Raw genomic sequence first — 25,775 nt, 5'->3', positions numbered from 1 at the left:
TAATGAATGAAGAAACATGATATGCTTACCTACTTCTCATTCACTGTTTCTAGTTTCTGCCTCACCCCAGGCTTTTAAATGTGTCATGTTTTGTTTTTTGTGTGTTTTTTTGTAAACAATAGAAATTTATCTCTTATAATTTTGGATGCTGGAAGTCCAAGATCAAGGTGTCAGCAGGTTTGGGTTTTCCTAAGGCCCCTCTCCTTGACTTGCAGATGGCTGTCTTCTCTCTTTGCCCTCACATGGCCTTTGCTTTGTGTGTGTGCACATTCCTGGTGTCTCTTCCTTTCCTATCCTATTGGATTAGGGCACCACCCTTCCGACTTCATTTCACCTGCATTACCTCTTTAGAGGCTGGATCTCAAAATACAAGCACCCTGAGGATTAGGGCTTCAACAAGACCTCTGAGGAGACACATTTCAGTCCATAACAAAGACTTACTGAGTTACTTACAAATAAGCAATGAATCGGGTTGTTAAAAATGATCCTGTTACTTGAGGCTTCAGCAGGGTCCAGTTTGCATTCTGCTATGAAGCCTGGCAGCCATGTATATTCATGTACCTATGGCATCTGGGTTTTTTTGGCAGTGTAGCCTCAATTCTTCTACGTGGTGGCGTTGTCAATAAAAGTGCCCCATTTGGAGGTGAGAGAATTCAAAGTTACTCTAGATGGGTAGCTGGCGATTTAATAAGCCAGTATTGTTGCCAGGCACACTGTGGCCATGTGTTTCCGTTCTAGTAAGTGGGTTCTTGATTCTTTCCTAGTTAGTAAGCTTCTGCATCTCATTTTGCTTCCAGTAAACAGGTCCCTGCTCAGCCAGTTCCTCAGGCAGGTGTCCAGGGGACATGAGCCCTGCAATGAGCCTTGGTCCTCTTGACTGAGTCCCTGCCACCATCCACACATGCCCCTGATGTATTTCTGCCTTCAGCCATCAACCAAGAGGCTTCTCTGTGCAGCCCTCAGCCCAGACTCCCTGACACATAGCCTCATTCTTGCCTCCTGCTGGGGCTTCCCAGGGAGCTATCTCATATCACTCCAGTCTCTGAGTCCTCTCATCTTCTTCTTGCTTGCTCTAATACTGCTGAGCCCCAGAGGGACCCAGCACCCATTTAGGATGTCCTTAGAATCACCTGAGGCAGAACCACTGATCCTCGGATTCTTGTGTTCCATGAAGAATGGAAGGCTGGGTTAGAAAGGCAGGCAAGCAGCAGAGAGGAAAGCCCCAGGAAACTGGCAGTAGCCATGGTGTTGTTCCAGGTTCCACACCCAGATGGGAGGGGAGATTTTATCCCAGTGGGAGTGGGTGACCTGAGCTGAGGAGGGTGTGTGTACGTACTGGGGTGCGGGAATCATATCTTACTTGTCTTTTTATCCCCAACACCTGCTACAGAGCCTGACACAACAGGTGATCAGTAAGTAGCCATTATGGAATGGCATGAACACATTCTAGCCTAAGCTGTGTCCCCAACACCTCGTGACCCTGTGTGACAATGAACTAGTCAATTCACCTTTGAGCTTTGTCTGTTTACGTGTAGGTCATAGGGACTTGCATACCGTTGTTTCAAGGATGAAATAATTTAATGCACATGGGAATGTGACATCAGTAGCCTCCAACATTTTTCCTCATGTTCCCCTATTAGTAGGAAGTTTAATATGCATCCCTCTATATCTATATATATCTTTATCTCTCTCTCTCTCTCTCTCTCTATATATATATATAGATGTATATTTATATATATATAACATGCATGTTCTATTATATATTTACATAGTGTATGTTTTTAGTGGACAAGGCAAACAATAGACATTGTAATATATTCATTCTGTAACCCATTGAATAATCTTGTATACCCTTGGGGTGTGTTTATCTTACTTTGGATATCATGACTGTAAAGTCTGATATACACATGATACACATGGGGGAAAAGATGAGATGCTGAACTGCTCTTACTCCCAACACTTCTGACATCAAATGCGTAGTGTCTTTTCCAACCACGTCAGCTCTCTGACACCAGATGTGTCCCACTGTTCCATTCAATTCTGACATTATCTACCTGGAGTTAATGCCAGATCCTGTAAGTTCAGGGCTCAGTCCCACAAGACCACCCCCACTTTACATGCCAGTCACAAGCCCCAGATTGTCACTAGTACTTCTGACTAACCAACTGTAAATTCCGGGGGTTCCCACAGCTGCCTCCTTAGGCTTGGTAATTTGCTAGAATGACTCACAGAACTCAGGAAAGTTCTTTACTTGCTTGTTTATTATAAAGGATACAACTTAGGAACTTCTAAATGGAAGAGGTGTATAGGACAAAGTATGGAGGAAGGGATACCTAGCTTCCATGCCCTCTCCAGGTACATCACTTTCCCAGTACCTTGATGTGTTCACCAACTTGGAAATTCTCTAAATCCCATTGTTTAGTTTTTTTTTTTTTTTTAATGGAGGTTTTATTACATAGGCATGATTCATGAAATCATTGGTGCATTGGTGATCGAACTCAATCTCCAGCCACTCTTGTCTCCCCAGAGGTGGGGAGGGGATGGGGACTGAAAGCTCTAACCCTCTGATCACAGGGTTAGTTCCACAGGCCAACAGCCCCCATTCCTAAACTGTCTAGGAGCCCATCAAGGGTCATCTTATTAGCATAACCTCAGACTGGGTTGAAAGCGGCTTGTTATGAATAACAAAAGATGGTCCTATTACCTTTACCATTCAGGAAATTCTGAAGGTCTTAGAAGCTCTGTGTCAGGACCAAGGAAGACCAATATGTATTCCTTATGATATCACAGATGTCTATGAATTGCTGCTCACATTAGCATTTCACTGGCTGAAGAGTAATGCCCATTGCCCATTAAAATTTGTCTAATCAATAAAATACATCATCTCCATGGTAAAAATACACACCAGTTCCTCCACCCCATAGGACTGAGTAAAAATTCTTTCATTTAGAAATGCTGGTCATTGGCTCTCAAGCAGAAAAGGTTGCTCACCACTAGGTTAATGTCATTAGTAACCATTTGTGTTTTCAGAGATGTAAATTCTTGGGCTTGTTAAAGCAAAATGCTCCCCAGGGTACTATAAACAGATGTTGTGGAGGCATTATCCACACTAACAGAGAAAACTTCACTCTTCCTTTTGCTCCATCAAAGAAGTTACATTGGTAATAAGCCAAGGTCTGCTGATACTTTCATTTAACATGTCCTCACTGAATGTCAGGCACTGGCCTAATCCCTGGAAATGAGAGTACACATGAGTGATATGCGTTTTGCCTTTGTGCAATTGACACATGAGCTGAGGTGAAAGACAACAATAAACACATGGAACAATTCTGTGGCAAATCCTCTCAGTGCTGATATACAGAACTGTAGGGGCAAGGGTAGGCACAGAACCTCCTGAGAGTCAAGGAAGTTCCTTGTAGAAGTGTCCCTGTCAGCTCTGTCTGAAGGCTGGGAAGCCTTAGAAAGAGGGTGTATAAACGGGCAATGGGACAGAGTGGTGGAAAGCATGGGTGGGGAAGGGTTTGGCAAGCCTGATGACTGAGAGGAAGCTAGTGTGGTTGGAGAACAGTGAGCTGGGGGAGAGGGGCACAACACACAGTTGGAGCGGAAGACCCTTTGGGCACCTGGGATGGGGGATGAAGAGAGGTGTGGGATAGAAGCAACAAGAAAAAACATAGGCTGATAGTTCCACATTTCATCTTTCTATATTTTCTCCTAGTAAAGTTCTGAACAACATCTTATACCCCACTTTTAGTCACCCCCCAACCCCCACCAGCCACCTCATTATCCCCAGTGGGGAGCTGGGGCAGGAAAGCAGCAAAGGCAGTTTCTGGAAATGAGTTTTTTTCATGTGAACGTTCCTCAGAGGCTTCCATTGCATGGAGAAGATTAGAGTATTATACTGACTGCAAAGAGGAAGAAGCTGCCCAGGTTCTGCTTTGTAATATCAAAATAGGATCTGAATATCAAGACAGTAACAGTGTCTTGAGAGAAAAAGATGTTTTGAACATTTATGAGCTAAGATCCTGTACTATACAATGGCCAAAGAGGATGGGAGCTTTCTCTACTCCCAGAAATGAGGTGTTTCTTAGGCTGCAGGGCAGAGCTGAGGAGCAGACCAGGGTCTGGGCCCCTCACAGAGTGTGGTAACATGGGCTTCCAGAAAAGTGGGAGCAGAAGAGTAAAGAATGAGTCTTAGTTTTCTGTCAGAAGAAATAGTGCCCTCACTGTACACTTCTTGCACCCTGAAGGACTGGCGTGTGGGGGGAAGGGAATGAATCAGGTTGAAAGCAAAGGGGTGTTCTCAGGTCAGAGTGAGTTTTCACTTAAAACAAAGAGGCAGAATGGGTACTGAAAAGGCGAGGATTGGGGGACTTGTTTTTCACGGGCTGTGTCTTCTAGGAAAACTTGGAAGTCAGTCTTGTGACTCCTCTTGTGAGAGGAGATCAGGTCAGGAGAAATGAAGCATAGAGTTGGTACACAAGATAATCAGAGGGATTTAAACATCTAGGTCTGGGACCAGGCTGTGTGGCTTTGAGATGGTGGGTTTATGGGTCAATGAGGCTTCCACCTTCAGTAACCTGGGAAGGACTCAGACTTCCAGGAGGAGCCTTGACCAGAGAAGCAGGGATTCCTATCAGCAACTTCTTATTGAAGGAGTATTTATGAGATTGTGGCCCCTGAGATGGAAATGATGGTGACAGGCTGTGTCAAGTCTTGTATCCTTCAGAGAACCTTATGCTTTATGTGGCCCCTACTAGGCACTTAGAAAGTATGTAATGAATGAATAAAATTGTGCCTTCACGTTGTGTTAGTTTTCTAGGATTTCTGTACCTGATGGCTTAAACAACAGAATCTTTTCTCACGGTTCTGGAGACCAGAAGTCAAAGATTAAGGTGTCCATAGGGTTGGTTCTCTATGAAGGCCTTGAGGGACAATCTACAGGGGCGGAGGCAGACTACCCCAAGATGGGCCATTCTCGCATGAAGATTATTTTGAGATCCTGTGGGCTAAAGAGAAAATTTTTCCTCTCCCTTAATGATGTAGAAGAATCTAAACTGGGAGTCTTTCCCAGAATAAGAGTTATTAGCAGAGCCAAACACTATCTGAGTGGCCCATCTCTATGGCAGTACAAACAACTAATTACCAACAACTAAGTACCTACCTTTTCCTTGTTAGTTCGGGATGACATATAGACCTCATTTTGCCCATTTTTGGAATTTCCATGTGTATGTGGATTCCTCATACATATGCTATTAAACCTGATTTTCCGGGGCGCCTGGGTGGCGCAGTCGGTTAAGCGTCCGACTTCAGCCAGGTCACGATCTCGCGGTCCGTGAGTTCGAGCCCCGCGTCAGGCTCTGGGCTGATGGCTCAGAGCCTGGAGCCTGTTTCCGATTCTATGTCTCCCTCTCTCTCTACCCCTCCCCCATTCATGCTCTGTCTCTCTCTGTCCCAAAAATAAATAAACGTTGAAAAAAAAAATTAAAAAATACCTGATTTTCCCCTGTTAATCTTTCTCATTTCAATGTGAGTCTTAGTCTAGCTAGAAGGACTTTGGAGGGGACAGGAGTTCTTTCTCCCTGTCAGCTCTGTGCCTTCCTCTAGCTTCTGTGGTGTGCCAGTTATCTTTGGCATTTGTTGGCTTGTAGGTACATCACCCTGATCTCTGCTGTCATGTTCAATGGTGTTCTTCCTGTGTCTCTGGCTTCACAAGGTTGTCCTCTTATAATGACACTAGTCATATTGAATTAGGGGCCACCCTACTCCATTGTAGCCTTTTCTTAACTAATTACATCAGCCATGACCCTGTTTCCAAATAAGGTGACATTCTGAGGTAGTGAGGACTTCAGCATATGAACTTTTTGGAAACACACTTCAACCCATAAAACCTGTCTTTTTGAAATCTAACCCGTTATAGTGTCCCATAAATACCCTGTGAAGTATGACTGAAAGATACTCACTTCTTCCCAGCTCCTCTTCCCCATCTAAGTCCAGGCTGCCATCTCCTGCTCTTAGCCCTTGGAGCTGAGTTCACACTTCTCATGTGCAGAAATGTAGCTTTATTAACCTTCCTTTAGCTGTACTGAGTTTCTACCTCCAGACACTGTGGTGACTGATGCAGGAAGCTCAGCCAGTCATGTCTGGCTTGGCTCAGTGAAGTGCAGTGATTTCTCAGTTTACTCAGGCTTAAGCTCAGTCAGATGCAGGCGTTTCTCCCTCCCTCCCTCCCTCTCCTTAACAAGGCAAAGCTGCTAAGAGATGTCATGGTGTAGTGGTCCTTACAAGGTATCTGGATTTGTGCTCACTCTGGGCTGGTGTCCATATCCTCCATGCTGTCTGGTCTTGCTTGTTGGCTTTTGCTGAAAGTCCCTCACTGGTATCCACCAAAGCAGCCCGGGCCCACGTGTCAGGACCACACTTCCATCCGTAGCTGCACCTCATCCTCAAGTGTACAATACTCATAAAGCTCTTTCCCTGGAACGTGGGAGAGTTTGGCTGCTCTCCTCTCAGCTGCTAGGGTCTCTAGGACCCTGGAAGGCTATCCTGGGCACCAGTGGCCCAGATACTTTGTATAGTAATTGGTGCTCTCTGGGTTTATCTGCCTGGTTTGCTACTGTCCCAGAGCTCCAGATAGAAAGTCAGCACCAGCCTCTTTTATGCCTGATTTCCTGAAACCTACTTGAGGGTTCCGTTGTCTCTTTTCACAGGACCCACTGTTGGTTGACTGTAATTTCTTATCTATCTTTAGTAGGCTGCAAGCTTCCTGTACACCTTTGTACCCCCTGTATTTAGTATAGTGGCTGACATATCATAGGTGCTCAGTAAAATAACTGTTGAATGAACGATTCTCCAGCTATCTTCTGAAAAGAATATATGACATCTAGGGTGGATGATATGTCTTAGGAGTTACAACGTACTGGCTAAATCATGGACTTTGGAGGTAGAACAGACCCTTGTCCAGATCCCACCCCTGCCTTTTGCTAATTGTTTCACCTTGGGCAAGTGACTTTTGCTCTATAACCCTTAGCTTTCTCAGACATGTATTAGAAACTCCTTCATAGGCTGAGATTGGCTTTAAATCAGACGATGTACATAAAACATGTAGTATGCTTCCTGCTGCTTAAGTAAGTGCACTATAAATGACTGCTTTTATTATTACTGTGCTTTCATTAGCTTCTGTGAACCCTTCCGAGCTTTCAGATAAAATGATTACTGTGAGCTCTGGAGGAGGGGCCAATGCTGCTTGGCCTCAAATTCACACTTAGATGGTCATGGAGAGTTGGGTTCTTCAAGCTGAGCTTTTGTAAGCTCTGGAAAGGAGGATGTGAGAGCAGCCTCCACCCTCGGTTCCCTGAGAGCAATGGTGATCCTGGGTTTGATGCTTGCATGCCAGGTGGAAGGATGTGTAATTCTGGCAGTGATTCATGTTCACATGTTCAGATAGAGGGATGAAAAAGTTACTGTGTTTGAAACATGAAAACCACTTTTTTTTTCCTTGGAAGGGACCTGATGATGAAATCTGAACTGCAAGTTCCAGAAGCAGCAGAGATAGATCAAGAGATTCTAGAATGTCAGGGAGGGAAAGATGTATTTTCCTGGCAGGAGTTGCTTTTGGAGTTTAGAGTGTAACTTTCTCTGTGACCATTGATCATGTGCTCTAATGACTGTAATGAAACAGGGCGATCTTGCTCCCTTCTCCTATCTCTGCTCTCCTCTTGGCCAGTTAAGTTTGGCAAAGACAGTATGGAGTGGGGAAGTGGTGACATCACTGTTTTCTGTCTCTAGGTCTATCTCGAAGACCTGCTCCTCTTTTGCACAATTAGTTCTCACTTTGTTGGGGAAATTGTCCAAGGTGCCATTCTATTCCGAGTACTGCACTTTTATTTTTATGAAGGAAATCGAAAAGAGTCTAGCAGGTCTGAAGTTGTAGGTGAGTTGGCAAGGAATACCAACATCCTTATTTCTAAAATGCACCAGAGGAAAATAAAATCACCCAGGAATCATACCCACACACCAAAAATCAATCTTACATTCGGAGTGGCATTTACTGGAAGAAGCAGTAAAATAAAAGGCTGAGCTCCAGGTACGCCTTTAATAACTGGCTGCCTTGGTTTTCCTGTTAGTAAAAACAGGGACAATACCAATCCCACTTAAACCATTGTCAGTTAATTAAGCTTGTAATAGCAATAATTGATAATACTGTAGAGTATGTACCAAGGCTGTCTTCACAGGAGCCCTTGGAGGTAGGTTTTACTACTTCCATTTTACAGGTAGAGGAAACCGAGGCAAAAGGAAATGCAATTAATTTGCCCTAGTTTGTGCAGCCAGGCAGTGCAGGATGAGGACTTGGACCCGGGTGGTCTGACCTGGATTTGTCTGGCCCTAACCACATCCTCTTCCCGCTTCCATCACAAAGACCTTCACTGGCCCCTGGCAAGTAGTGTGAGGTTGCCCTCAGTCAAGTGAAACGGAGTGGGTGCTGGAAACGTGCACTTTCTTGATAAGGGAAGCTTTACTCTGTAAGGACCTAAGTCTCATGTGAGCCATTTGATAAAATCTTTCTATAAACATCTCTCTTCTACTCTTAAACAGAGGGTACAAAAAATGTCATAACTGGTTATACCCTCATATATGCAGCCTACCTTGCATACTCTGTGCCAAAGCTGTTCCAAGTACTTTGTCTGCATTATTGCACTTGAGTCTCTCATTAACCAGAGAGACAAGCCCTGATATTAACTCTTTATCTAATAGTAAACATGAGGCACAGAGAGGTTAAGTGCCTGGCCTTGGGTCACATACCTATGATGGAGCCTGCATTTGAACTCAGGCAATCTGGCCTCAGAGTCTCTGCTCTTCCTGACCAAGAGTTCTGAATTGCGACCCAGTGGAACACGCAGGGTGGCATGATGGGAACGGGCATCTTTGTTGCTTCTGATCTTGAAGTCTGCCAAGCCCTGTGCTTGGAGCTTTAGGAGCCCCAGCCCACCCATTCTCCTCCATGGGTCTTGCAGTTACATGCAGTGGTAACCTCATTTTATAGCGTAAGGAACAAAGACTTAGAGAAGTAACTTGTCCAATAGCACATAGCTAGTTAGTGGCAGAGTTGAGGTTCTAATTCATGTCCATAGTACCCAAACTCACTCTCTTTCAATACTACAATCTGCCTTTTGAAGCTGGCTCAATAAAAAAGACCTTCAAAGGTGGCTGGTGATTAAACGAGGTTACCCTTCGAGGTGTGCCTGCTATAAGCTCCTCTGTGGCTGTTGTCCTGCTCTGCTGTTCCTGCCTTCCCAGTTCCAGGCCCGGGGCTCTCCCTGCAGTTCTCTGGTCACATAGGATGAGCAGGGGCTGAGAGTGCTGCTTGGTGTGATATCCGTTTCGTCATCAGACAGCCTGCCATCTGGGATGTGGTATCACAGCAGGAAGCACAGAGATTGAATTTGGAGTTTGGTACAGGCATAGGGGTCCAGTCCAAGGGAGTCAGCCGGCTATAAGGCAAGTGGGGACCCAGAAGCAACAATAGCCATCTGAGGCAAGAGTGGGGCCGGACATTGCTAATTACACCACCTTACAAATATTCCACCTTGCTTCTTTCATGTTGGCAAAGCCCTCCTCCAACAACAAAGGCCCAAAGTACCAGAAGATCACTTTTCCGGACTCCTTTGCTGCTATAGGTAATCCTAGGACACAGTCCCAGCCACTGAGATGATAGGGGAAGTCCATTGGAAAGATTTTTCTTTTTGATAAAAAGAGTAAGATACACGAAGAAAACTTTCTCTCTCTCTATCCCTTTCTTCCTGTTCTGGATTTTATTGTGTGAGATACTGGTGCTTAGACCTTGTGAGCCTAAGGCCCAAGATTGGAATAGAAGGAGAGCAGAGCACCGTGCAAGAGCAAGAAAATGGTGACATAGCTGGCCACTACGACCGTGCTAGAACCACCTGCCCCTGTATTTTGTGTTCTGTGAAAAAATATGATTAAGCCATTGTTAGTTTTGTATTAAAGCAATGGCGCACTACCTCAGATGGTTTCACTGAATCCTCTGTATCTGTAGCTCCTGTAAATGGCACTGCTGGACCGCTGACAGTAACCTCCAGCCACAGCCTGGCAGCTTACAAGGCAGACCTAGAGCAGTGCACCACAGACACCTAGCCCGGGCTCGGGTGAACAAACAGGAAACAGCACCGCCTGGGGAGAGAGGGGAAGGGAATGTCTGATCATACTCTTGGCCTCTCCCTGTTTGAAGGTACTCATGCTCCTTTGCAACTGAGTGAACTATGTTTCAGATTTTTTGGTTAAAACACACTTTTTCCATTTTTGCATCCTCAAAGGTGTGTCAGCTTTTAAGACAGTTTGTTTTTCGGTCACTTTGTTTCGTGGTAATTACTTTGTCTCAGTGTTGATGAGACAGTCTTTTTTTTTAAATTTTTAATGTTTATTTATTTTTGAGAGACAGAGTGCGAGTGGGGGAGGGGCAGAGAGAGAGAGAGGGAGACACAGAATCCAAAGCAGGCTCCAGGCTCTGAGCTGTCAGCACAGAGCCTGACGCGGGGCTCGAACTCACGAACTGTGAGATTGTGACCTGAGCCGAAGTCAGACGCTCAACTGACTGAGCCACCCAGGTGCCCCTGATGAGACAGTCTTAACCTTGGCTGACAGATATCGGATAACTGTTGCACAACCAGCCAGTCATCACGAACTGTGAGATCTTTGTCACTTGAACATCTCCTTCCTCCTCCTGGGGTCCATGGCTGCCAGCTGACTATTCAAGAGACAGAACCAGCATTCACTAATTTGGCAGGGTGACGCATACTTATGCCACATTGGTAACATTGAAGGCTGGGACTTGGATGGAAGGGCATTTGCCAGGTGGAGACCCAGAGGCTTGCATCTGACTGGTCTTTGCCCTCATGTCAGCCTTTGAGCAGGTTGGGGCACAGAGCAGGGGCTCTTTACCTGTTTGGGGGACAGACAGATGGGGGGCCCTGGAGGACACTGACTGAGCGAGATGGAGGAGCTCTCCTGCCACATTCACCTCCCACCTCTCACAGCACAAGCGTAGTGCACAGGAACTCACAAGGCAGAGGTGAAAAGATAAGAAGGTGGGATGGGGAGACGATCTAGGGAGAGTTTAGAAGTCAACAAAATTTAGGAGCTTGAAGCAAATGGCATTTGAAGTTGTGTACTTACTTGGAAGAGAAATCAGGGAGAACAAGTCAGTTAGATGACATGCAGTTGAGACTTTTTCTCACACAAGAGCACCAACTTTGTGAGAGGGTTTTTATCATGAAATGATGATGGGCAAAAGCCTTAAAGGAACCCAGAAAAACCCACTGCATAGGCAGAAAACCAATTCTGGTGAAAACAGAAGACTGGAAAATTATTATTGAAAAGGTGGTTTTTCTGTGGTTAATCATTTCACATCTGAAAGTTGGTTTTTTTTCCATTGATGTAATTAGTGATTACATTTTCTACAGGACATTGTTCATGTCAAGCATACAGTGACTCCAAAGAAGAGGAAGGGGGGAGCTTTGTGGAAACACAAAGAACTGCTCATGCTAATACAGTGAGGAGTAAAATTGGATTCAGCAGAGGTTCCCTTCTTGTACCGTAAGTTACTCTCAGAACATCAGCAAGCATGAGCTAATTTTTTAAATGTAGTTGAAACCTTGTGATAACATACCGCTTGGGATGGCCAAGTGATTTGGCTGTGATGGAATTTTATTAGTTCAGTTCAATTCGCTTAATCTCTTTTTCTCCTGCCCTCCCTCTCTATGTCTTCCTCTCTCTCTCCTCTAGTGGGTGTTAGAAAAACTCAGATGAGTAAGACAAAGTCCCTATCCTTATACAGAGAGGGGAGAGTACACCATCATAAGATGATCCAGTGTGGTAAGTGTTGTGAAAGGGGTAAGAACAGAATGATGGAGGAACACATAGGAGAGGCCAACAAGATAACCATGGTCAGGACGCTGCTGACACTAATGTTAGTTTCAATGGATGAGTAAAACAAGTGGTCAAAAGTTAACAAGGAGATTCCCAAGGAGAAAGTGAAATAAAGAGAACACATTTGAAGCATTAGCTCCAACGAAGACTTTAGCAGCCACAACCAAGTAAGTAAAACTGTGAGAACTCCTCTCATAAAGCTCACCTCAGACATCATGGCCTCTCTGAAAGCCTTTGGTGAACTGTCCTCAGGGGCTTGGGCAGGTTTGAGCATCATAAGCCATTCTCTAGAGTGGGAGTGAATTGTGGAGGTCTCTGGAAGTAGGGAGATGGCACATATCTCCGTAGGTGCCTGGTCAGGACTCCCGGAGATTGGGACCATGGTTCTGTCATAAGCAGCTGGGTGTGCCCCTTTGATGGGGGGTCCTGGCTCCATGCTCATGTGGCTCTTTTGTATGGGATGTTTAGCCTTTCATCTCCAGGTTGTCTACCCACTCTGCTGCTGCTGCTGTTCTCCCTTGACCCTTCTTCTCCCTGCTTCTTGCATTTGAGCATCCTCAAGGAATTTCTTCTCCAATCTAGGTCTACTTGGCATTTCTTGGGTAGCACCTTTTCTTGACACAGATATGACAGTGTATGTGCCATTAGTCACTCAGTGTCTGCTTTGCCCAGATTGGGGCTGTGGCATGACACAAGAGTAGGTCTCCACTGACTGACTGGTACTGGGGATGAGTTTCCATCGCTGACCATACCCTCAGTCCTGGAACTTCCAAGAGTTCACACCTTGGCTCTGAGGCTAGCTAGACAATAGGATTCCTACATGAATCTACCCTGTGCTGCCAGGTGTGATTCCTCCATAATGTGACATCACAGCTCACTGCCATTAGCATTTTACTCTCTCAAACTATTACTGCTTTGCAACAACACTGTCATGAAGAAGGATAAACTATGAGGGCTATTTTTCCAAGCTTGGGGAGTGACTGGCTCTGCTACAGAGGCTCTCAGTCTGCGGGGACAGCAGCTCAGTTTTGCCTCCTCAGATTCTCAGGGCACGGAGAGGCTGCTTAATGCTTTCTTTGCTGTAGCAGACTTCATTTTACTGCTCTCATTCCACTTGTTACAGTTATAGATTGCATTCCTTTTAAGAGTGTTTCTTTTGCATCACACCACCAGTTCTCATTTTCAGAAATGAGGAATAGGAATCCCCAGGTTACGGGTCCAGCCCAAGGTCAAATAAGACAAGTCAGTTCCACACAAACCTTGGTCCCCTGTAACACCTGCCAGCTGGTTCCTGGAAACCCTCTGAGGTTGCAAAGCCAGCTCTCTGGGAAGGTCCATCCCCCCCATGCCCAGTGTCCCTCCTTTAGGTCACTTGGCATTGCTGAAGAAGTAAGATTCCATCTAGAGGGCGGTAAGTTTAGTCTCAAAATCACCCAGTAGAGTTACTGAACGTTGGTGATTTTTAAAAGTCCTTCCGTGTATATGCTAGTGTGTTTATTGACCATAATAGGTCTCCAACCTTCTGCTCTTGGCCAGGTCTTCCAAGGCAGCATATACCTATTATGGACCGAGAAGGATATGGGTGGTGTTTCTCTAACTTCAGTCTTATGCCCATCTCTCTTATTTTGACTTCATGTCACCCAGATTATTATTTACTGAACTTTTGCTTGGAATCAACTCAAACAATTACAACATAAATGCTCACCTTAATCCGGTCCTAATCAATGGTGTCTCTGAAATCACATGTTAATTATATTACTTACATTATTCCTAATTAGCATTGAATAAATTCAGAATAGCTATAATAAAATATTTGCTTGTATACAAATTAAATCCTCATACATGCCTATAAGCACATATATACCAAGCATACTTTGTAAAACACAGACATAGAGAAGCTTTCAGTGACTAGAATTCCTTTTACGGCACCAGAATCCATTCTATCCAATTGATTCACCTGCACTCAAGATAGGACTTCTGGAGGATTCTCCTTGATGCAACTCCTCCTGATGCTTTATCATTGTAGAAACCAAGGTCACTTTGAGTTTTCACAAATGACTAGACTTCAAACTCTCTTAATTCAACAAATATTCAAGTGCTTATAACGCGCATGGAGCCATGTGAGGTACTATGGTTGGGTCACTCATAGTCCTACATTTAAGCAACCTGTTTTCCCTGTAAAGTTAGAGAACACAATGGCGAAGGAATGCAAAGTCCCATTTACTATGATTTGGTATCATGCCAGAAACCTCAGATAAGAAGTCTTGACTAGGCTGGAGGTCTAAGGGGGAACTTCTCCCTCCTCTGAAACCTAAACCACTTGATTACCCATAAGCCACATCAGAGGATAGAAAATGAAGCAGATGAGAGTACAGAGAAGAAAAGAGAACTGGATGGCCAGACTTTCCTGTGCCCATTAATATCTACCATGTGTAGAGAAACCACTGATGGGTGGACTTGGAACATCCTGTGACCTCATTTTCTAGTAAACAGGATCTAGTCACATCCTGAAATCTCTAGTCTGGAGCACTCTGCAATCCTTGAATGGGGAACAAGAAGAAGGGATAATGGGGAGGCCTGTCTACAGAAAGTGGCACTGAGACAGGTCCATAAAAGGTGAGGATGTTTCCAAATGCATGAGTAGATTTCAAGTTCTATTTTGGGACAGAAATGTTGGTTCTTTCTGCCATCACCTCTGTGGCCAGCCTCCATTCTATATCAAAATACATATTAAGGCCACAAATATCCACAATGGGAAATTATTATGGCAGGGGCCCCTGGAATAATCTCCCCTAAGGCCCAGGTCCCTCCAAGAAAATGTCACTGTGTGATGAGACATTCTTTTGTCACCAGTCTGTTCTGTAGAGCAGGAAAAGTGTGTAGCCTTAGCTATAAGCTGGTTGATGCACATTGGTTGGAATACTACAGTTTGAGTTGAAGTGTCAATGCTGCTATGGGCATTTTACTGTGTCATTGTCTTCTAGCTGTATGTATGTTTTGTAAGCCTGAATTTTAAAGTGTCACTAAGCAAGAGTCAGGACCAAACCCAGCTGGTGCTGTTTGAGAAGTCCAGTGCCTGTCCCCCAGGATCAGCCTGAGGAATGAGAACAGCAATGGATCCCTGCCACTGCTTTCACCTGTTGGAATGCTGTAAAATGTTGGAATGGCACCACTGCCCCTTTCTAGAATTTGTCTGAATGTAATTCTGCCTAGAGGGGTGGGAAATTATAACTCTGGACTCTCTCCTTTATCTAGGGACCCTTCCCGTTCCTCCCCACTCGGTCTGGGGAGATTGAGAGACAGAAGGAAATCTGTCTTGGGTTTTATCCATACTGTGAATCTGGCTCTTTGTTCAAACTCCCATTAATGTAGAAGAAAAAGAACCAGCTTTATTTCTACCATAGGAATGAATAAATTAGTCCTTAAACAGATAAATGCAACATTGACTCTGCCATCAGGAGAGAATGGATGACTGTTTAAACAACAGAAACAACAAATGGCATGTCATAACACGTAGGAAAGACTCAACTGAAAGTTGTCTGCAACCTAGTGATTGCTAAAGGCCATTTGACACATCTGTCACTTGAAAGAGACAGTCTGAGGGACGTGCTCCACATCACTTTCACTACATCCTCTCAGCACGATCTGTATATTAATTCAGGCTTCTAAGAAGCAGTACACCAATGCTTTTGAGCTCCCTAAAGAAAGGTCTCACAGGAGTAAAGACTGAGGTGTTAAGCTTTTGAAAGTCCTGAGAGTTGATACAGCAAAGGGTCATTATGCCATTGTTTTAGTTTCTTCTGCATGTCTGTTTTTGAAAGTGTCACTCATTATATGATGCATTTCTGAAATTCATTGCTAGGAGACATTGATCTGGTTAGTTTTTTAATTCTCTCAACAAATCTTTATCGAATGTCAATTGTGTGCCAGGCACTGAGCTGGGTATTGAAACATGGGTGAACTAGTATGTTTTCTTTTATTTGATGGAAGCACTATATAATGCAAGGTGTATTCAGTTTTGCTGTATCTGGCAGGGACATCAAACTAAATTGAGCATGCAAGCACATTGACTACTTTTTTCCAGGTACAGCACTTTTTTACTCTTTTCTTTTTAGTATTGATGACAACTATAGTATAAAAAATATATTCTCATTTAAATATTGTCCTCTGGTACAGAAAAGTTTATAAGTTGTTTGTTTTTCATCCATCTTCCAATTCTACTCCTAGGCATAATCACTATTAACTGTGTGTTGTGTATCATTCTAGCAACTAAATATGTACAAACACATGGACACACAGAGACACACATTATCTTTCCTTCCAGACACCTTACACACACATACTGACATACCAAGGCAAGGAGATTGGAATGGTCCACTCCAGGTGCAGGTGATAAGGAGGTGCACTGTTAGAAGGGGTTGTAAAAAATAATGAAATCTAAGTCAGTCTATTTTTTTTTATTATATGAAATTTATTGTCAAATTAGTTTCCATACAACACCCAGTGCTCATCCCAAAAGATGCCCTCTTCAATGCCCATCACCCACCCTCCCCTCCCTCCCATCCCCCCCATCAACCCTCAGTTTGTTCTCAGTTTTTAAGAGTCTCTTATGCTTTGGCTCTCTCTCCCACTCTAACCTCTTTTTTTCTTTTTTTTCCTTCCCCTCCCCCATTGGTTTCTGTTAAGTTTCTCAGGACCCGCATAAGAGTAAAAACATATGGTATCTGTCTTTCTCTGTATGGCTTATTTCACTTGGCATAACACTCTCCAGTTCCATCCACGTTGCTACAAAGGGCCATATTTCATTCTTTCTCATTGCCATGTAGTACTCCATTGTGTATATAAACCACAATTTCTTTATCCATTCATCAGTTGATGGACATTTAGGCTTTTTCCACAATTTGGCTATTGTTGAAAGTGCTGCTATAAACATTGGGGTACAAGTGCCCCTATGCATCAGTACTCCTGTATCCCTTGGGTAAATTCCTAGCAGTGCTACTCCTGGGTCATAGGGTAGGTCTATTTTTAAGTTTTTGAGGAAACTTCACACTGTTTTCCACAGTGGCTGCACCAGTTTGCATTCCCACCAACAGTGCAAGTAGGTTCCCATTTCTCCACATCCTCTCCAGCATCTATAGTCTCCTGATTTGTTCATTTTGGCCACTCTGACTGGCGTGAGGTGATATCTGAGTGTGGTTTTGATTTGTATTTCCCTGATGAGGAGCGACGTTGAGCATCTTTTCATGTGCCTGTTGGCCATCTGGATGTCTTCTTGAGAGAAGTGTCTATTCATGTTTTCTGCCCATTTCTTCACTGGATTATTTGTTTTTCGGGTGTAGAGTTTGGTGAACTCTTTACAGATTTTGGATACTAGCCCTTTGTCCGATATGTCATTTGCAAATATCTTTTCCCATTCTGTTTGTTGCCTTTTAGTTTTGTTGATTGTTTCCTTTGCTGTGCAGAAGCTTTTTATCTTCATGAGGTCCCAATAGTTCATTTTTGCTTTTAATTCCCTTGCCTTTGGGGATGTGTCAAGTAAGAAATTGCTGCGGCTGAGGTCAGAGAGGTCGTTTCCTGCTTTCTCCTCTAGGGTTTTGATGGTTTCCTGTCTCACATTCAGGTCCTTTATCCATTTTGAGTTTACTTTTGTGAATGGTGTGAGAAAGTGGTCTAGTTTCAATCTTCTGCATGTTGCTGTCCAGTTCTCCCAGCACCATTTGTTAAAGAGACTGTCTTTTTTTCCATTGGATATTCTTTCCTGCTTTGTCAAAGATTAGTTGGCCATACTTTTGTGGGTCTAGTTCTGGGGTTTCTATTCTATTCCATTGGTCTATGTGTCTGTTTTTGTGCCAATACCATGCTGTCTTGATGATGACAGCTTTGTAGTAGAGGCTAAAGTCTGGGATTGTGATGCCTCCTGCTTTGGTCTTCTTCTTCAAAATTACTTTGGCTATTTGGGGCCTTTTGTGGTTCCATATGAATTTTAGGATTGCTTGTTCTAGTTTCGAGAAGAATGCTGGTGCAATTTTGATTGGGATTGCATTGAATGTGTAGATAGCTTTGGGTAGTATTGACATTTTGACAATATTTATTCTTCCAACCCATGAGCACGGAATGTTTTTCCATTTCTTTATATCTTCTTCAATTTCCTTCATAAGCTTTCTATAGTTTTCAGCATACAGATCTTGTACATCTATGGTTAGATTTATTCCCAGGTATTGTACGCTTCTTGGTGCAATTGTGAATGAGATCAGTTTCTTTATTTGTCTTTCTGTTGCTTCATTATTAGTGTATAAGAATGCAACTGATTTCTGTACATTGATTTTGTATCCTGCAACTTTGCTGAATTCATGTATCAGTTCTAGTAGACTTTTGGTGGAGTCTATCGGATTTTCCATGTATAATATGTCATCTGCAAAAAGTGAAAGCTTGAAGTCAGTCTATTTTTATTAGCACCATGCACTAGCAATTCTAAACAATGTCCAGGATAAAATATTCCTCCCATGGGTTGGACTCCTTCATTGCTATAATATTGAACATACGCACATAAGCAAATGCTTATGTATACCATATACATGCAGGCAAATGTATAAATATGTATTTTTATAACATATATTCTTTGCCAAATGCAAATGGAATAGCATTATGCATTATTCTTTTAATACTTTTCTATTGATTTATATTGGACTTCTTTCCACATCATTTCTTACATATCTGATTCTTTCTCGATGACTGTCAAATATTCTGTTATATGAATATATCATATATTTTGTATCCAAGCCCCTTAGTTTTTCACTATTAGCATCAGAAGTAAAGGAGTTCTGCTAATCCAGGCTGATAGTCTTTTCTTTTATTATATAGATTTATCTCATTTACATTCATTTTTATAACATATATTTGTTGCACTTAATTTTATTCCACTATTTATTTGGTTATAGTATATCTATATTTTCTGTTTATATTGTTGCCTTAAATTTGGGGTTTTTTGGGGGGGCCATTTGTTCTGTACGTTCTTTGTTTTGCTTTGTCTTCTCCTACTTCTAATAATAATATTTTAGCTTTGATATAGTTAAAGCTCTATTTCTTGTTTTATTAATGTTTGACAGTTTTTACCTCATCAAGAAAGAAGAGGGAAATATATTTTTCATACTTCCTTCTAGCTTCTTCTCCTCATCTTACTTTTTATAATCTTTCACTATTACCTAGATTTATAACTTATACAGCACTGAGTTCTGGAAAAATAATTAAATAGTCAGTGGTAACTGACAGTCCTTCCATCCATGGCTTTTCTGTTCATGACATGACTGCAAATATTTTTTACACATCTGTGGGTTGGCTGGATTTTGCCATTATGTCTTTTCTTTTTTAAGAAGGGCTCATACTTGACTTCATCTTTGCCAATTTTGATGCATTTTATTTCATTTTCTTGACTGATTGCTGATTCTAGGACTTCCAACACTATGTTAAACAACAGTGGTGAGAGTGGACATCCCTGTCGTGCTCCTGATCTCGGGGGAAAGCTCTCAGTTTTTCCCCATTGAAGATTATATTAGCTGTGGGCTTTTCATAAATGGCTTTTATGATGTTTAAGTATTTTCCTTCTCTCCTGACTTTCTCGAGGGTTTTTATTAAGAAAGGATGCTGAATTTTGTCAAATGCTTTTTCTGCATCGATTGACAGGATCATATGGTTCTTATATTTTCTTTTATTAATGTGATGTATCACATTGATTGATTTGCGAATATTGAACCAGGCCTGCAGCCCAGGAATGAATCCCACTTGATCATGGTGAATAATTCTTTTTATATGCTGTTGAATTCGATTCGTTAGTATCTTGTTGAGAATTTTTGCATCCATATTCATCAGGGATATTGGCCTGTAGTTCTCTTTTTTAGGTGGGTCTCTGTCTGGTTTGGGAATCAAAGTAATGCTGGCTTCATAGAATGAGTCTGGAAGTTTATCTTCCCTTTCTATTTTTTGGAACAACTTGAGAAGGATAGGTAATATGTCTACTTTAAATGTCTGGTAGAATTCGCCAGGGAAGCCATCTGTTCCTGGACTCTTATTTGTTGGGAGATTTTTGATAACAGATTCCATTTCTTCATTAGTTATGGGTCTGTTCAAATTTTCTATTTCTTCCCATTTGAGTTTTGTCAGTGTGTAGATGTTTAGGAATTTGTACATTTCTTCCAGGTTTTCCATTTTGTTGGCATATAATTTTTTATAGTATTCCCTGATACTTGCTTTTATTTTTGAGGGATTGGTTGTAATAAATCCATTTTCATTCATGATTTTATCTGTTTGGGTCCTCTCTCTTTTCTTTTTGAGAATCCTGGCTAGAGGTTTATCAATTTTGTTTATTTTTTCAAAAAAAACAACTCTTCGTTTCAGTGATCTGTTCTGTTTTTGTTTTTTGTGTTTTGGATTCTATATTGTTCATTTCTGCTCTGATCTTTATTATTTCTCTTCATTTGCTGGGTTTGGGGTATCTTTGCTGTTCTGCTTCTAGTTCCTTTAGGTGTGCTGTTAGATTTTATATTTGGGATTTTTCTTGTTTCTTGAGATAGGCCTGGATTGCAATGTATTTTCCTCTTATGACTGCCTTTGCTGCATCCCAAAGGGTTTGGAGTGTTGTATTTTCATTTTCATTTGTTTGCATATATTTTTAAATTTCTTCTCTAATTGCCTGGTTGACCCATTCATTCTTTAGTAGGGTGTTCTTTAACCTCCATTCTTTTGGAGGTTTTCCAGACTTTTTCTTGTGGTTGATTTAAAGTTTCATAGCTTTGTGATCTGAAAGTCTGCAAGTCCATCAACTGACGAATGGGTAAAGAAGATGTGGTTTATATATACAATGGAATACTACTTGGCAATGAGAAAGAATGAAATCTGGCCATTTGCAGCAATGTGAATGGAACTGGAGGGTATTATGCTAAGTGAAATACATCAGTCAGAGAAAGACAGATATCATATATTTTCACTCATATGTGGATCTTGAGAAACTTAACAGAAGGCCATGGGGGAGGGGAAGGGGAAAAAACGTTACAGAGAGAGAGAGAGGGAGAGAGAGAGAGTGAGAGGCAAACCATAAGAGACTCTTAAATACTGAGAACAAACTAAGGGTTGATGGGGGGTGAGGGAGAAGGGGAAAGTGGGTGATGGGCATTGAGGAGGGAACTTGTTGGGATGAGCACTGGGTGTTGTATGGAAACCAATTTGACAATAAATTACATTAAAAGAAAAAAGAACAGCTCATACTTGCGCTCTTACCAGATTTTTTGCATTATTAAAACTGTCTGCTACCTTTAGATATAAGGCATATGTTTCTTGGGCCATACATTTTTCTTATCAGAATTCTGTAGATATTGTTCTACCATTTCCTGGCATTGAATGTTAGTACAGAAAGGGCTGAGGTCAGCCATTTTCTCCTTTGGGGGAACATGCTTTTAATTCCTGAATGCCCATAGGATTCTTTTTTCAATTCTTGAACTTATGGATCTCTACTGAGATATGGCTCAAATTTGAGACTGTATTTTCCTTGAACAAAAATTCTATTTTCTGCAGATCTTAATCAATGGCTTTATGTCTTTTATGTCAGAAAAGTTTTCTTTTTGTTATCTTTGAATATTTGTTCTGTCTTCCACTTCAGGAAAATCAGTTATACACATGACAAACCCCAAGTACTTCACTTCTCTCTGAAGCCAATCTATTATCTAATCTTTTATTTTTAAAATTCTTTTTCATTTATTTTTATATTAATTTTTTAAGCTCTATCTTTACCTTCCTATCCCTGTGTTTTCACTGTTATCTATTCTTGCCACCTGTAATGTGATTTTCATTCCTGTGCTTTTATCGTTATCTAAATTCTTTCCAAAGCTACTTCAATTCATATTTTCTTTCTTTTTACTGTTTCATACTCTAATCTTTGATTCTCTGATTTCTTCTCTTTTCTGTCTCTCCCCAATACACCTAAGTTCTCTTTCTTTGAAAATAGAGTTAATATTTGAAATATGATTCTTTTCTCTGAAGTGATTCTCTTTCTGAATAGTTTTTTTAAATATGCTTATCATTTGGTAGGTTTGTTTCTTGTTACCTTTATGTAGGTTCTGGTTTTCCTTCTTTGTGCTAATAAGTGAAAGGGATAAGTTTACACAGGAGGGAAGTAATAGGAGTAAGTCTTGAATGTTGATCTGGGGAACATCTTCTCAGCCTTCACAGAATTCTCTTCTTCTGCCCCAAGGTCATGTCTTTCCTCAGGTTTTTGCTCTTCCCCATTTGGGGAGAACAGATCTCGCTGATGGAAGGTCACTCTGGCTTAAGGAAGTACTTCCAGCTCCCAACTGATTGCTTAAACATTCTGTATAATAAAAATTCAGTTGAAAAACAAACCTACCCCACACTTAACCACTTCCCTTAGGAATCTAATCTTACTGTTTGTTTTATGTCCTTCTTGATCAAGAATGTATGCATATATAACTCTATTACTCAGTTAGTAGTGTAGTATCCACATGCTTGAATTTTCTCCCTTAACAATATATACTGGATGTTGTTTCGTATTAGCAGATATTAGTCTGCTTTACACTTGTTGATAGCTGTAGAGTATTCTTTAAGACTCACACTCAGGACACACTGAATAATTCTGGCTTTCTTAGCACATGATTCCTACTCATCATGAGGACGTTTTTTGTTTTTTGTTTTAATTTTTTTCATTTTTGTTTCTTCCATATGTTCTCCTACCTCATGACTTGCTTGAGTAGTCAGAATCCCCTGAAGGGGCAGAAGACAGAGCCAGGACTGATCCCTTTCGCTGAAGATGAAAGAGAAGGTCATAGTTCTTGCTCAGACCTCTGTCTGTCCAAGCTTAAAGTGCAGGACTGTGTGAAACATGGCTTTGATTATATGATAAAACAGATATTATAATGGGAAAGGAAGTTATGTAAGGGAAAACAGTACTCCAGATATCTTCATTTTCTCTCCAGTGCCCTTTGTACCACAGGAAATGGAAACACAGACGATACCAAAGTGTGTTTTGTTTTGGCCTACCCAGAAGGTTGGCTTATACAGCTGGCTTCACTTTGTACTTAATATGTTTTCCTTAAAAACAATATAGTTCCATCTGAGATTGAGACAAAAGATAAGTTAACAATATCAGATAGATTAAATAAATAAATTCAAGAAGAGTTGAGATAGACCATTGGAAGTTTTAACCTCAGTGAGAGAGATGGTTAAAACACAAATCTTGGATCTGATCTCCCAACTTTTATTTATTATCTTTTATTCATGAAGGCAAATAGAAACTTCTCCAGGGGGTTATTTGGAATGCTTTCCCTGGTGAGGTAAGGCTCTTTCTTCCCTGTGGTGCTTTCACATGGAGTAGGATTCAGCATAAGCAATCTCCACACAAACCTTCTACATTGTTGCCTCTACATATTGCGGATCTGTTGGTTGTAGTGGGAGTGGGGGAAGGTGGGCACTCTTATTTAAAAAGATCTTTAAAAAAATGTATTAGATGCACTTACTGTACACCTGGCACTGTGCTGAGCAATTTACCTGCATTATCTTATCTAATTTTCCCAAACAACATGATGAAATAGATAAGAGTCTAGGATCAAATTCCAATTCTGCCAGCTCTTAATTCTTGGCAAGATTGTTCAACTTCCCTGCCTGTTTTCTCATGTATGGGGGGATGGGGAGGGATAGTGCCCATCTCCTAGGACAGTGTGAGGATTAGAGGTGATGGATGGAGAGCATCCTAGTCAGTACTCATACATTGTCTGATTATATTCATATTATTACTCTTATAAATGAAGAAACAGGGGCCCACAGAGGGAGAGTCTTTTGTCATGTCACCCAGCCATTAACGTGGAGCCTGGCCCCAGACCCTGGTCTGGCTGATTGCAGAGACTGAGCTTTTAAACACGGTGCTGTCTGGATTCTTCATCATGCCCAATATCAAAGCTCAAATTTGGGGCTCAAAGCTCTTTGGGATCCCATGTACTCTAACAACACAAAATGCCTTTGAACTTCCAATAAGAGATGCATTGCTAACAATTATATTCATGTTGAATCCTGGTTTTCCTGCTTTCATAATATGAATAATTTTGTGATTGTGCCTTTCTTTCCTGTTCAGTATTTTCATTCAAAGACTCATAAGCACATTTCAATCCTATTTCACTCTCTGGGATCTGTATTATTCTTTCAGAGTTCTCAACTGTTTACTATAGAATTAAGCCTCAGCTGCAGTAACTCATAGGAGGAACTGATATTTCTTAAATATCAGTTGGAATCTCACTAATAGGTGTCCCTTCACCAATTAGTGCATTATTATTCTTATAAGTGTTTTGCTTAGAACAAAAGATTGTTTTCTGTGAGGCCAGGTTGGTATTTATGTAAGAATGTTGTTTTCGTTTTGTTTTTTTGGAAGTGTGTAGTTATATAGACAAGAATAAAGATTTTGTTATTTAAACACACTATATCTTTTAAAAAAGATAATGCTTCAAATAAAGGGAAGCACAGTTGATTCTCATTTTTGAGGTAATTATATTCTATAAAGTTGTCACAGACACTGAATTAGTGAATACTGAACTGTCCTTCCTGGAGAAATATGGGGTAGGGTTCTTGTGAGCCTCTGGTCACATTTTCATTAATCGATCAATACATAACCTTGTTTTAGATGTCTTTCTGGTTAAAGGCACCTTATTTAATATATATTGTTGACTTACTAACGTTGAACTCATGGCCAACAGCACTGTAACTCATGCCTGAATGAAGCTTATCTAACACATGTATTTTTTCCTTAGGTCACAGCACAGCCTTCTTGTGGTTAGGAACACTGGACAGCACTTCAGCACTTTTAAACAGTGAAGTCACCAATAGAATGCAAAAAAATGTAGCATTAAACCTTCACTTGACCCTTCAACAATGTGGGAGTTAGGGGTGGTGACCCCTCATGCAGCTGAAAATTCATATATGGCTTTTGACTTCCCCAAAACTTAAATACTTGTAGCCTACTGTTGACTGGAAGCCTTACCGATAACATAAACAGTCTTTTAGCATATGTATATTATTATATACTGTATTTTTACAATAAAGTAAGGTAGAGAAAAGAAAATGTTGTTAAGAAAGTCTTAAGGAAGAGAAAATACATTTACAGTACTGTATTCATTGAAAAAAATTTGTGTTTAAGCAGACTGCATAGTTCAAACCTGTGTTCTTCAAGGGTTAGGTGTATTATGAAAAGGACACTTGCTTGCAGTGTGACAGCTGAAACAAGAAGGCAGAGTATCACTTGTTCCATCTCAGCAGAGGGAGCGTGTGCACTGGGCAACTTAAAAATTTCACCACTCTGTGCATGTATAGGAATGACAGCACGAGTGCCCCCAGGTATTGATTTTGAGGTTACGAACAAATTTTAGCAAGTAGGCAAATTTGCAAATATGCAATCTGCAAATAAGGAAGATCAACTTTATTTTGCTTTCATAATGTCCCTTCTTGATCAGTTCAACTTTTAATTTGGCAACTGTGGTAGATTGATTGCATTAATGGCCTCCATGTTGGTCTCCCAGTATCAGGCTCTCTGTTTTGTAACCCTTGGTTCCTTCCTACTTTAATTCTAGGCTTAGCCATGTGACTTTGCTTGGCCAATGAGATGCTCACAAACCAGGTGCAAGCAGAAGCTTGAAAAGCATATGCACATTCCCTCTTTCTCCCTTGCGCCCCTGTCACCAACATGAGGACATGCTGGGCTTGCCCATAAGAGGGGTGTGAGACACACATGGAGGAGAGCAGAGTTGTCTCAGACAAGGCCATTTAGACCAGCTGGCCCACTA

This window comes from Puma concolor, chromosome A1 (assembly GCF_028749965.1).
Source record: "Puma concolor isolate L17-30 chromosome A1, mPumCon1.1.hap2, whole genome shotgun sequence".
NCBI classification, from domain to species: Eukaryota; Metazoa; Chordata; class Mammalia; order Carnivora; family Felidae; genus Puma; species Puma concolor.
The sequence above is the reverse complement of the archived record's forward strand: the minus strand, read 5'-3'. Positions refer to the sequence as shown.